The sequence below is a fragment of the Rhinolophus sinicus genome, chromosome 8 (assembly GCF_057876585.1).
Source record: "Rhinolophus sinicus isolate RSI-liver-muscle chromosome 8, RSI-T2T, whole genome shotgun sequence".
NCBI classification, from domain to species: domain Eukaryota; kingdom Metazoa; phylum Chordata; class Mammalia; order Chiroptera; family Rhinolophidae; genus Rhinolophus; species Rhinolophus sinicus.
In genome coordinates, this window is record NC_142508.1 from 39,893,767 (window position 1) to 39,907,195 (window position 13,429).

Sequence of the window (13,429 nt, forward strand, 5' to 3'; positions counted from 1 at the left end):
GTCGCCGAGCCCTCGGATCTCCAGTTCCCTCCCGGTACAGTGCCGAGGTTTGCTGCTGGCCGCGCGTGCACGCACCCGCCGCGGGACTACTTTCCGTCGCCGCGCGCCCCCAACCCCTGTGGCCTCACCACTTTCCTCCACGGCGGAGGGGCACGCTCGGCGGCGCGTGACGAGTCCTTGTGTGAGCCGCGCCGCTATTGGGCTCGGGCCATGGCGGAAATGAGAGCGCGGCGCCGATTGGTCGGGCCTTCCCTGCAATGCGTCAAACCGGGACGAGCCACTGCGTGGTGGTGGTGGGGGAAGCCTGAAACGTGTGGCCGCGTGGAGCCGTGAGGCGGAACGAAGTGAATGGGGAAACCGTGTGGCTTCTAGAGAAGCAAATACATCGTCTTAGTGGCCAGAGAGTGGAGCAGGGCCGGCGGAAGGTACAGAAGGAATTTCTCGGATCTCCCCTCTAACAGATGGAAGATGGTGCAATCCAAAATGCTGGGGTCTGGAAGCCCCGCCCCCAACTGGGTCCTAAAAGGTGGCGGGGTCTTCAAGGTTTTGTCTGTCACCTGAAGGTTCCGCCCCCTGGGACAGGTGTCTGCGCTCTGAGACGCACTGCACGGGTGTGCGGGACCCATATCCCCGCTTCAATCCTGATCAGCTCAGGGTCTATGAAATTGGGGCGGTCCCAGGGCAGCCTCTGAGAATAGAGTATTAATTCAGTCATTCCCTCAATAAACATTAATGGGGCACCTGCTGTATGCAGGGACTCGTGCTTAGGTGGACTGGGGAAACCATACTTCCCAACCATTAGCTTGTCGTCTTCTAAACCACCTGACTCTTGCATTTCTTGTTCCAAGCTTCCAGCCATAAGAGGAAAAAGAATTAATGAGGTTAGCCGAGACAATTTATTTACCGGGGCTCAGAAATGCACCCCTACTTCTCTTGTTTAGAATAGGAGCTGCCATTCGCTCGTGTGCCCCTCCCTTCCTCACCGTGATTGGCTGAGGGATGGGCAAGTGAGTCAAGCTGGGCCAGTTATTATGCCCCCCCCCCCAACAGAATGTAGGCTAAGCTAATGAGGGTCCTTCTCTGGGCTTTTGGATCTGGAGTTTGGGGGCAAGAAGCTTTTTCCTTTAGGGTGGGGAGGCTGTGAAAGAATAGTTTCAGAGCTGTCAGTGGCCATTTTCCTACCTACCGGGAGGAGAGATTAAAACTGACACTGGGAGGAGCAAAAGAGAGATGGGGTGAGAGTCCCGTTGGCATTCACCTCCCCTCTCTCCGGTACTCTTAAGGCCAGCTGCACCCCATCATGCCGGAATTGTGATGACATGAGCTATTCAACTTTCCCTTTTATCCCAAGCGAGTTTGAGTTGAATTTCTGTAACTTGCAACCAAAGAATTCCTGATGGATATGAGCTGGGCTAAACTTTGTCTTGATCATCTGCACTGGCCCCGAAACAGAGAAGGCCAAGGAGCAGCCAACATTTGCTGAACAAATAAGTAAAAGGAATCCAGGCTCCTGTTTTCTCCCCCTTCTCTTTTTTTGATTCTCAATTTCACCAGAAAGATCTTCTGAATTATTTAGGGCTATGAAATAATAAATATGCTACCACTAACGCCTTTGAGCGCTTACTGTGTTCCAAGTACTTCGTGTGCATTAGCTCATTTAATTCTTACAAGCTCCCTACAGGCTTGTTTCTTCCATTTTTCCACCAGATGAAACTTTTAGTGCCGCTGGAATTAGATGAAACCAAGGAGGTAGAAAGGCTTGACTAAGAAGAGAGAAATGAAGCAACTTCTGGGTATGGCCTTAAAGGGAGGGGACATGTCCTCCTTCTCCTTTTGCCAGCTGGAGGAGCAGCCATCGTGGGCATTAGATGAGAGACCGGTGGTGAGCATACGCACCCGCGACCTTGATGATTTCCTGGAGCACCGCTCACTTTTCCATTCCCAGTGTCCAACTTTTATTTAAGAAATAAACCTCTATATTGCTTAAGCCACTGTTGCTTTGGATCATTTTGTTATGGCAGCCAAACATATTCTTGCCCCACATTTCTACTCCTTTTTAGTTACTGCTCTTGCTTGCTTTGGTAGAAGATGACTCTTGTGGGTACTTCAGTGAGTGGCCATGAGGTTCAGGCGTAAACCAATCAGCATGCCCTACTTCCATACCTCTGATTGGTTCAGTCAGCTGTATGACTCATTTTTTGTTTTGTTTTTTGCATGGGTGGCTTAATTTACATACAATAAAATGTTATAGATCTTAAGTATTCAGTTCAATGAGTTTGACAATTGCATGCAACCGGGTAACCACCACCCAAGACAAGCTCTAGAATATTTCCATCACCCCCAAGTTAGCTCCCTTGCAGCACTTTCCAGTTAATTCCTGTCCCCTTCAAGCAATCACTGTTCTGGCTTCTGTGACTAGAGATTAGTTTTGCCGTTACAGAGTATTACAGAAATGGAATCATATAGCATGTATTGTTTGTTTTGGGCTTCTTTTGCTCAGTGTAATATTTTTGAGCAAAAGTTGCATGGAACATACTTATACTAAAATATATATTTTTGTTGTTTATCTGAAATTCAATCGGAGTCCTGTATTTCTAATTGCTAAACTTGGTCACCCTAGTCTCAAAGCACCCTCTTTCCAGAGAAATGATCTTATTGACCTTACAGGGGACTTCCTGGGCCCAGGTTGTCTTATGCTACAGGTAGGCAAAAATACCAAGGTAGTATCTTCAAATCTTTTGAGCTTTAGGAATGAACAACAAACTAATGCTGAACCCCATTATAATCAGGGAAGTTCAAATTACAATGACAACAACACACCATTTGATATCAGCTGGACAAACACCAAGGCCAACAATATTATCTATTGCTGGACCCACAATCTGGAGACCCTGTTATTTCCCTGAACTCACCTCCCTATGGTCTTCCTCTTGCTCTCTCTGTTACAGCCACACTGACCTCTTTGCAATTCCTCCAACACTTGTTGCTGGCTCCTGTTTCAGTGCCTTTGTCTTATTTCCTCTCTTTCACATGCTCTCTGCATAGCCATGTGGCTTTTCCCCGTCTTAGCTTCAAGTCTTTGTTCAAATGACACGTCCTCAATGATGGCCTACCATGACCATGCCATTTAAAATTGTAACCCAACACTCCCCATTCCCTTTATCTGGCTTTTACTGTTTTTCGTAGGAGTAGCCACCATCTCAAGTATAATGTTCCTATTTATTCTATTTATAGTTTGAGTCTCTCACTGGAATATAAGCTTCACGAGGTCTGATCTTTTTGTTTTGTTCACTGTTGTATCTCCAGTGCCTAAAACAGTGCCAGGAACATAATAGGTGCTCAATAAATATTTTCTTAATAAATATGGGGAGACAGATATACTTCTACAATACTGGTGGGAGTATTTATTGATACAATCATTCCAGTGAGTGTACCATTTAAGATACATTAGGTTATAATGCAGTAACAACTGTAAAAAATCTCAGTTAACACAATTTGAGTTTCTCACTCTCACACAGTCCACATGGGTCTCGGACGCTCTGCAGGACAGCTATCCTCCATGTGGTGACTCAGTGACCCGGACTCTTTCATCTCTCCTGAAGTTCTCTATGTTGACATAGCAGGGGAAGACAGAAACCGGAGATTCTCATAGCCTAAGTGTGCAAGTGACACATGTGACTTCTGCTTACTTTTCATTGTCTGGAACCAGCTACATGGTTTCACCTCATTGCTAGGTGATCACTAGGGGGTCTCACACATAACTAGTGTGTTCTGGGGCACGGACACGTTTTTTGTGTGCCCCAGAAGAAAAAATAAGGAACAGAATTTCATTGCCATATCATGGTCATGGTCGCAGAGAGCCATTTGACAATCTCTACAGGCAAGTTGCACATGTCCATTTGCTCAGTCTTAACCTAGCAATTCTACTCTTAAATGTATCCTTGATTGGTGGCTTTCAAACTCTTTTGAATAAGGTTCACAGTAAGAGCTACTTTTTACATCATAATCCATCCATCCATACACACACACACACACACACACACACACACACACACACACATTTTCAAAAATTTCAGAAGCAGAACTTAGTCTTACCATGAGCAAGAGACTCTATTTTCTTTTCTATTTCATTTCATGTTTCAGAAATGATGCTTGTTGTGACCTACTGATGCCACCAAACCTATAATGGATTGCAACTCACAGTTTGAAATATGCTTCCCTACACAGAAGTCTCATACATGTATATTCACAGGAAATATGCCCAGGAATTTTGGTCTTTTATCTTCTTGACTTGCAGAAATAATTTTTATCTTTCTTGATGTTTATTTAACGAACACATAAAGCATTTCCAACATGCCCAGGATGGTTCTAGTACTTTAAGAGCTCTTCTGCCAATATGGTAGCCACTAGCCACACATAGCCATTGATCCCTTGAAATGGGGCTAATGCTGCATATTGAAAATAGGTATTTTGAACATATTGGGTTAAATAAAATATACTATTAAAATGAATTCCCTCTGTTTTGTTGTATTGTTTTAAACAGGAGATGATTGGTTTTAGATTTCATGTCTTAACTACTACACTACACTTCCAATCCATGGTAGGTTTTTACCTAAAATAAGCACTTTAAAGCTATACGTTTCCCTCTAAGCACAGCTTTAACTGCATCCCATAAATTTTGGTATGTTGCATTTTTATTTTTATTGAGTGCAAAATATTTTCTAATTTCCCTTGTGATTTCTTCTTTGATCTCTAGATTATTTATAAGTGTGCTTAATTTCTAAATACTCAATGTTTTCCATATATCTTGCTATTGATTTCTAATTTAATTCCATTTGATCTCTAGATTATTTATAAGTGTGCTTAATTTCTAAATACTCAATGTTTTCCATATATCTTGCTATTGATTTCTAATTTAATTCCATTTGATCTCTAGATTATTTATAAGTGTGCTTAATTTCTAAATACTCAATGTTTTCCATATATCTTGCTATTGATTTCTAATTTAATTCCATTATGATCAGAGAACACATTCTTCAATCCTTTGAAATTTATTGAAACTTGTTATATGGGTTGCCATGTGCTATGTATTTGTTATTATTCTATGGAAGTTGGAAAGAATGTGGTTGTTGTGTATTCTATAGAGCCTAAAGTTAGGTCAAATTGATTAATAGTGTTGTTCAAGTCTTCTGTATTTTTATTGATTTTTTTGGTCTACTTCTAGAAATTACTGAGAGAGTAGTGTCAAATCTCCAACTGTACTTATGATTTGTCTATTTTCCCCTTTAGACTTGTCAAATTTTGCTTCATGTATATTGAAACTCTGTTCTTTAGTCTATATGCTTTTATGATTGGCATGTCTTCCTGACAAACTAACCATTTCATAATTATGAAGTAACCCTCTTTATTTTTGGTAATATTTCTTGTTCTGAAATCTACTTGGTCTGATATTAGTATAACTATTCCAGAGTCTTATACTTTCTGTTTGCATGGTATATATTTTTCTATCCTTTTACTTTCAACATGACTCTCTGTTTATATTTAAACTTTTTTTTTTTATTGGACAGCATATAGGTGGGTTTCCTTTTTATCTAGCTGGACAATCTCTGTATTTTAATTGGAGTGTTTAGCCCACTTACATGTGATTAATCATGGTGTGGTTAAAGTTTGCCATCTTTCTGTTTGCTTCCTATTTGATCCATCTGCTCTTGTTCCTCTTTTCTTGTCTTCTTTTGGGTTACTTGTATAATTTTTAATATTCTGTTTTTCCTCTGTGTTGTTTTTTAAAAGTTCGTATTTAGAGTAGTTTTAGATTACAGAAAACTTGCAAACATAAAACAGAGTTTCCACATACTCCACGCCCAGTTTCCTCTATTATTGAATTTTCACATTAGTAGGGTACATTTGTTACAATGAATGAACCAATATTGATGCAATGTTATTATTATTATTATTATTATTATTATTAATCTTTTATTGGGGAATATTGGGGAACAGTGTGCTTCTCCAGGGCCCATCAACTCCAAGTTGTTGTCCTTCAGTCTAGTTGTGGAGGGTGCAGCTCAGCTCCAACTCCAGCTGCCATTTTCAATCTTCAGTTGCAGCAGGCACAGCCCACCATCCCGGCAAACTTGTGGTTGAGAACATGACCAACTGAGCCATCCGGCTGCCCCTCCGGCAGCTCAGCAGCAGCTCCTTGTCTTCAATCTAGTTGTGGAGGGTGCAGCTCACTGGCCCATGTGGGAATCGAACCAGCAACACCATTGCTCAGAGCTCGTGCTCTAACCAACTGAGTCATCTGGTTGCCCTGAAACAATATTATTAACTGACATCCATTTTTCAGTTTTTATCTAACATCCTTTTTCTGTTCCAGGGTCACATCCAGGATATCACATTACATTTAATTATCATGTCACCTTAGTCTCCTCTGGACTATGACAATTTCTGAGACTTTCTTTGTTTTGATGACCTTGACAGTTCTGAGGAGTAATGGTCAGGTATTTTGTAGAATGTCTCTCAAGTGGTGTTTGATGTGTTTCTCATGATTAAACTGGGATTATGGCTCTTGGGGAAGAAGACCACAGAGGTAAAGTGTCATTCTCATCGCATGATATGAAAGGTGCATATTATCAATATGACTTATTGCTATTAATGTTAATCTTAATCACCACCTGGCTGACATAGTATTCGTCAGATTTCTTCAGTGTAAAGTTACCCTTTTCCCCCTCCCTTTCCATACTGTGCTCTATGGCAGGAAGTCACGCTGCACAGATCACACTGAGGAAGTGGAGAGTTTTGCTTCACCTCCGTGAGAGGGCAATATCGACATAAATTATTTGGAAATCTTTTGCATAGGAGATCTGTCTCTTCTCTCCCATTTGTTTATTTATTCAATCACTTTATTTTTATCCGTGTGGACTTGTGAATATTTATTTTATATTGTGGGTTATAATCCAATTCTACATTTTTATTTTGTTGCTCAAATTGTTCCAGCTTTGACTGTTGTGTGCTCTTTTAGTTGGCTCCTGTGTCCCTTTGACATATCCTTATCGTGTGTGTGTGTGTGTGTGTGTGTGTTCTAGTATTTCCTTATTTTTTTGGCACTATAAGATGTTCCAGGCTCATCTTGCATATTTCCTGCTCCATTCTTAGAACCAGCCATTTCTCCAAGGTGCCCTGGCTCCTTTTATTGGAGAGTAATGTTGGAAACCAAGATCTGGACTCTGAGTGTGCTTATTGCTGTTGATGATTGGTTTTTTAACTACTTCTTTGCATTATATTTCAGTGATTATTCCATGTATCTTAAAATGGTCACAGTTGGTGACCTATCTGTAATTTTTACCTCATATTAAAGTTTTCTTTAAAAAATCATATTTTCTTTTTTAAAAAGTCACATGAAGTTTTCATATTTATCTATTATCTATCTATCTATATCACATAACAGAAGGTCTGGAGGCAGGGCCAGCCCAGGACTGATTCAGTGGCTCAATAATGTAATCAAGAACTCAGACTCTTTTTCTCATTCTGCTCTCATAGCCTCAGTATATCCAGTTTCTTGCTGTGTGGCCTTGGGAAAGAGACTTAACCTCTCTGTTTTTGGAGTCCTCGTCTGCAGAAAGGGAGGCAGTCATAATTCCCTCTTTAAGGGGTTGCCATGAGGATGAAAAGTGTAGAGGTCATCGCACGATGCCTGGCACAGTGGACAGTAGGTGAACATAGCACGTGCGGAGAGAGGGAGGGCATATTTCTCCACCCTCAGCAGAGTCTCCGGGATTTCTGTCCTCGCTCTGCACTCCACCACAAGTCTGGCCGGGTGGGTGGTGGTGGTGAGCACTCTACAGAGGAGAGGACGAAAGGGGGTCTCCCAGCAGCGACAGTCCTGTTGTTTTCTTATCCCCCACCAGCGGGCGCTCTGGTGAAGTTAAAATTGCAGTTCACCTCCAACGTGATAACTACAGCTACCATTTGTGCAGACCTGGCTGTGCCCGCGGATGAACGCTTTGGTTCATTTAAATGAGACAGGACTCTCAATGTCCTTGTTAAAATAGGAAATCTAGCAGAGTCACAGGCTTTGATTTCCATTACGTTTGTGGGAGAAAAGTGCCAACAATCCTCTTCTGATTGAGCGCGGGAAGGAAAACCTACAAGCATTTATTCCCTTCAATAAGAGAGATATGCTGTTATCACCATGGCAACAAATGATTAAGGAAGACGACCAATCGGAATTGCAAGACTCTCTGGGAGGTTGTTTTTCTCAAGCTATGGCAACAATTTCTAGGGAACTCTCACAAGACTCTTTTGTTCAAATTATCCTTCCAAGGACAGCCGTAAATGAACAGATCAGGTTGGTGACAGGAAGTCAAGCCTCCAGGTTGCCCAGGAAAACAAGATGGGGGCTCTTGAAACTGCTCTCAGTTTGTTACCTTATGGAGTGGATTCTTCAGCGCGGCTTGGTTATGCAAATCAGTATCTTTCTGTCTGGAGCTGCAGGAAAGAGAAGATCTTAACCTCTTTTCTACATTTTAAAAGTTACGTTTATTTTTTAAAGAAATTATCACTTTTTAACACCCCTTTGTTAATAGTTGGGGATTTGCATTTTAAAACGCTGGCTCTGAATTTACTGGGTTGGCATCACAGGCAAAAATGATGATTTGGGAGCTCAATTTCACTGGCAGAGCTTTGAGCATTTTCTTTCAACAGTTCATAGACATTCATGCAGTCTTTCCTCACTGTCCTCACAGTTCTTCTGAGGAGCTGTGCTCAGTGTGGCCACAGGCAGAGATGCCGGATCATGTGAGAAGCCATAGAATGTAGGTTCTGGAGCCAGACTGGTTGGATGTGAATTCGAAGCTGTGTGGTATTGGACAGGTTACTTAACTTCTCTGTGCCTCAGCTTGCTCATCTGTAAAATGGGCATAAAATAATGCCTACTTGTGATGATTTTAAAACATGTTCACAGATTCTTTACAGCGCTTTCATAAAAAGGGGGGTTCTTTTAATATTCCCATCCTCTTGATTATGGGCCAGCCCTTTTTGCTTGCTTCTCATGAATAGAATGTAGCCGACAGGATGCTGAGTGACTCTGAGGCGAGGTTAGAAAAGGTGACACAGTCACTGCCTGGGTCTCGCTGTCTTGGGACTTGCACCTTGGCATCCCTGAGCTGCCAAGCTGGAGATACCTCATGGGAGACCCTTGCACCAGCATGTGGATTAAGAAAGCTTCAAGATGGTCCCAGACCTGGCCACCATATGGCACCATATGGCAACTTCAAGCTGGGACTGCCTCGCTGAGCTGCTCCTCAATTCCTGCCCCACAGACCCTCTGAGAGATAATAAATGCTCGTTGTTTCAAACACTAAATCTTGGGCCTATCTGTTACACAGCAAGAGATAACTTACACACAATCTCAGGGTCATGGTCCTTGAGATCATACATATTAGCTGTCTGGCACATAGGAAATGGACTGAAAAACCAGGAATTATTATTATTATCAATTTGTGCTTACTTGAGTGTTATGGATTGAATGTGTCCCTCCCCGTCCCCAAATTCATATGTTGAAGCCTTAAATACCAATGTGATGGTATTTGGAGGTGGGGCTTTTGGGAGGTCATTAGGTTTAGATAAGGGCACCCGGGTGGGGTCCCCATGATGGGATTAGTGTCTTAATAAGAAGAGGAAGATGGACCAGAGCTCTCAGTCTCTCCTTGGGCACAAACTGAGGACAGGCCCTGTGATGGCCCTCACCAAGAACTGAATCTGCCAGCACCTTGATCTTGGACTTCCCAGCCTCCAGAACTGTGAGAAATAAATGTCTATTGTTTAAGCCGCCCAGTCTATGGCATTTTGTTATCAAAGCCCGAGCTGATTAAGACATTGAGTTCCCTTCTTCTGCCCATAGGCTCAGCAGCTCACAGAGTAACACACACCCCACCTCCATCCCCACTTCCCACATACCCCAGAAAAAGGGTTTTTGTCCCAGATCAGCCTGAGTGGGCAGAGGTTGAAAAAAAGTTCAGTTTTCCTAGAATTCTTTAGTTGTGTCATTGTCCTAATAACCACCCTTCACCTTGCTTCTTCTCCAGCCATGTTCTGCCTGGAACAGAGATTTTCATACAGAAGCTGAGTTCTGTGGAGCCGTGGCCTTTGTGTCTGTCTTATTTCACTTAGTATGTCTTCAAGGTTCACCCACATTGTAGGATGTGTCAGCTTTATTCGTTTTTTACGGTTGAATAACATACCATTGTATGGATATGCTGACTTAATTTATTCATTTATTTGTTGATGGACCTTTGGGTTATTTCCACCTTTTGGCTGTTATGAATAATGAATGTGGCTATGAACACTGTTGTACACGTGTGAACACCTTGTTCTTTCTGTTTGGGGGTAATGAAAATGTTCTCAAAGTGATTGTGGTGATAGTTTCACAACTCGGTGAATATACTCAAAAGCATAGAATAGTACAATTTTACAGGATGGATTTTATGGTATGTGAGTTATATATCAGTAAAACTGTTACAAAAAATCTGAAACTCCTTTAACTGAATTTTTCATTTACTTACATAAACTTACGATGGAAGGGAAGGCACACGGGTTCTTTTCGTAACTCCAGGAATATCTTGACCATTTCTGCTCGAGGTGAATTAATTATAACTGGATTAATGACAATATCAGGGGTTAAATATTACAAGCTCAGGAAATAAATTCTATTTCCTGTCAAAAACACATAATAATTAAATACACCTCCCTATAGCAAACACGTAAGCCAAGCTTTGTGATCACCTCGGCCTCAAGGTTAAAAATGAAATTCCAGGGGCCGGCCCGGTGGCTCAGGCGGTTAGAGCTCCGTGCTCCTAACTCCGAAGGCTGCCTGTTCGATTCCCACATGGGCCAGTGGGCTCTCAACCGCAAGGTTGCCAGTTTGATTCCTCCAGTCCCGCAAGGGATGGTGGGCAGTGCCCCCTGCAACTAAGATTGAACACAGCACCTTGAGCTGAGCTGCCTCCCAGATGGCTCAGTTGGTTGGAGCGCATCCTCTCAACCACAAAGTTGCCAGTTCGATTCCTGGACTCCCGCAAGGGATGGTGGGCAACACCCCCTGCAACTAAGATTGAACACAGCACCTTGAGCTGATCTGCCACTGAACTCCCAGATGACTCAGTTGGTTGGAGCGCGTCCTCTCAACCACAAGGTTGCCGGTTCGACTCCAGCAAGGGATGGTGGCCTGCGCCCCCTGCAACTAGCAACAGCAACTGGACCTGGAGCTGAGCTGCGCCCTCCACGACTAAGACTGAAAGGACAACAACTTGACTTGCAAAAAAGGCCTGGAAATACACACTGTTCCCCAATAAAGTCCTGTTCCCCTTCCCCAATAAAATCTTTTTTTAAAAAAAATGAAATTCCAGCATGAATGAACACAGACGGTTATGGGGAAAGGCATTTCTCATTGGGAAGCTATTCAAGAAACCAGGCAAGAAACACTATTTTGTCACAAAATTGAAAGCATTTGTATAGGTCCAACTTCTCAAGAAATATTTTTGAGCAGCTACTGTGAGCCTGGCGCTGTTCTGGGACAGACTTTTTCGGCCCCCACTCTATTGACATTTAGGACCTTTGTTAGCTTCCTATGGCTGCTGTGACAAATGACCACAAATTTCCTGGCTTAAAACAACACCAGTTTATCCTCTTATAGTTCTAAAGGTCAGAAGTCCAAATGGGTCTTAAAGAGCTAAAATCAAGGTGTCAACAGGGCTGTATTTCTTTTGAGAGGCTCCAGTGGAGAATCTGTTACCATTTGCTTGTTTCAGTTTCTAGAAGCCACACACTTTCCTTGGTTCATGGCCCCTTCCTCCATCTTCAAAGTCACCAACATCAGGTCAAGTCCACCTCATACCGCTGTCTCTCTGGTTCAGTCTTCTTATTCGCTCTTCCACTTCCAAGAACTCTTGTGATTATATTGGGCCCACCTAGATAACCCAGGATAACTCCCTATTTTAAGGTCAGTTGGTTTAGCAGCCTTAATTTCATCTGCAACCTCAATTCTCCGTTACCATGTAACTTAACATATTCATAGACCCTGGGGTTTAGGACACTGACATCTTTGGGGGCTATTACTCTGTCTACCGCAGGGCAGGACCATTCTTTGGGGGGTGTGTGTGTGTGTGTGTGTGTGTGTGTGTGTTGGGGGGGGGCTGTCCTGTGCACTATAGGACATTTAGTATCATCCCTGGCCTCTACCCACTAGATGACAGTAGCCCCACCACCAACCCCAGTTGTGACAACCAAAAGGTCTCATTGGTATATGTCACTTGGGGGACATAATTGCCCCAATTGAAAGCCACAGCTCTAGGCCATAGAAATCCAGAAGTGAGCAAAACAGACAAGTTCTTGCTCATGTGGATTTTCCGTGTTTACAACAGAACCAGCCCATTTATCACATCTCACTGGGAAACACTGTGTGCCCAATCTCCCCATTCAAGTGTCCCATTTATACCGTTGGAACTTGCAACCTATGATTTCTAGATAATTGCAACCAAGGCCAAATGGGGCTCTGGCAACAAGGCTGGGCAGGAGAGCCACATGGGGAAGCCGTAAGCATAGACGTGACATTGGGACCTTCCCTGAAAAGTGGGAGTTCCACACTGCCTACATGAGAGACAGGTGTCAGCCCCTGGCTTTTGTCCTGCGTGCTCCTGTCGTCTCTGTGATTGCTTTGTACCAGCCTCCCTCGGGACCTCCTCTTCTGTGGTCAGGGCATGGTACATGGCTGCCCCATGCCAAGGCCCTAATGCTACCTTCACCCTTTCGCCCTGATCTCATTCACTCCTACACTTCTATCTCTAACTACTTCCTCTCCTTGCCTGCATCTTTGTCCTCAGCCCAAAGGTATTCATTTCCGATTGCTGCTATAAGAAATTACCACAAATTAGTGGCTTAAAATAACACGTCTGTATTACCATATAGTTCTGGAGCATAGGAGTACGACACGGGTTGCATGGGGCTAAAATAAGGTGTCAGGATGGCTGTGCTTCTTCTGGAAGCTCTAGGGGAGAATCAATGCACTTCCTAAACTTTTCCAGCTTCTAAAGGCTGGCTACCTTCCTTCCGTGGCTCGTGGACTCTTCTCCATCTGCAAAGACAGCCATGCAGCATCTTCAAATCTCTCTCTCTGACCTGTCACCTCTCTCTCTCTCTCTCTCTCTCTCTCTCTCACACACACACACACATCCTTACTCTATTACCGATCTACACCTGCTGTAACAAAGTACCACAAGCTGGGTAGCTTGAAACAACAGAAATTTATTGTCTCATGGTTCTGTAGGCTAGAAGTCCAAACTCAAGGTGTCAGCAGGGCCATGCTCCCTCTGAAACCTGTAAGGGATTCTTTTCTGGCCTTTTCCAGCTTCTGGTGGTGGCCTTGGTGTTTCCTGGC

General features: G+C 43.2%; 1 long non-coding RNA gene across 1 annotated transcript; it reads left to right on the forward strand.

The window, feature by feature from the left end:
- The first annotated feature begins 128 nt into the window (after positions 1-128).
- On the forward strand, positions 129-1,987 carry LOC141567730 (uncharacterized). Its single transcript, XR_012490566.1, has 2 exons — positions 129-425; positions 1,708-1,987. It is a non-coding gene; the product is annotated as an uncharacterized LOC141567730 (long non-coding RNA).
- Positions 1,988-13,429: the final 11,442 nt, after the last annotated feature.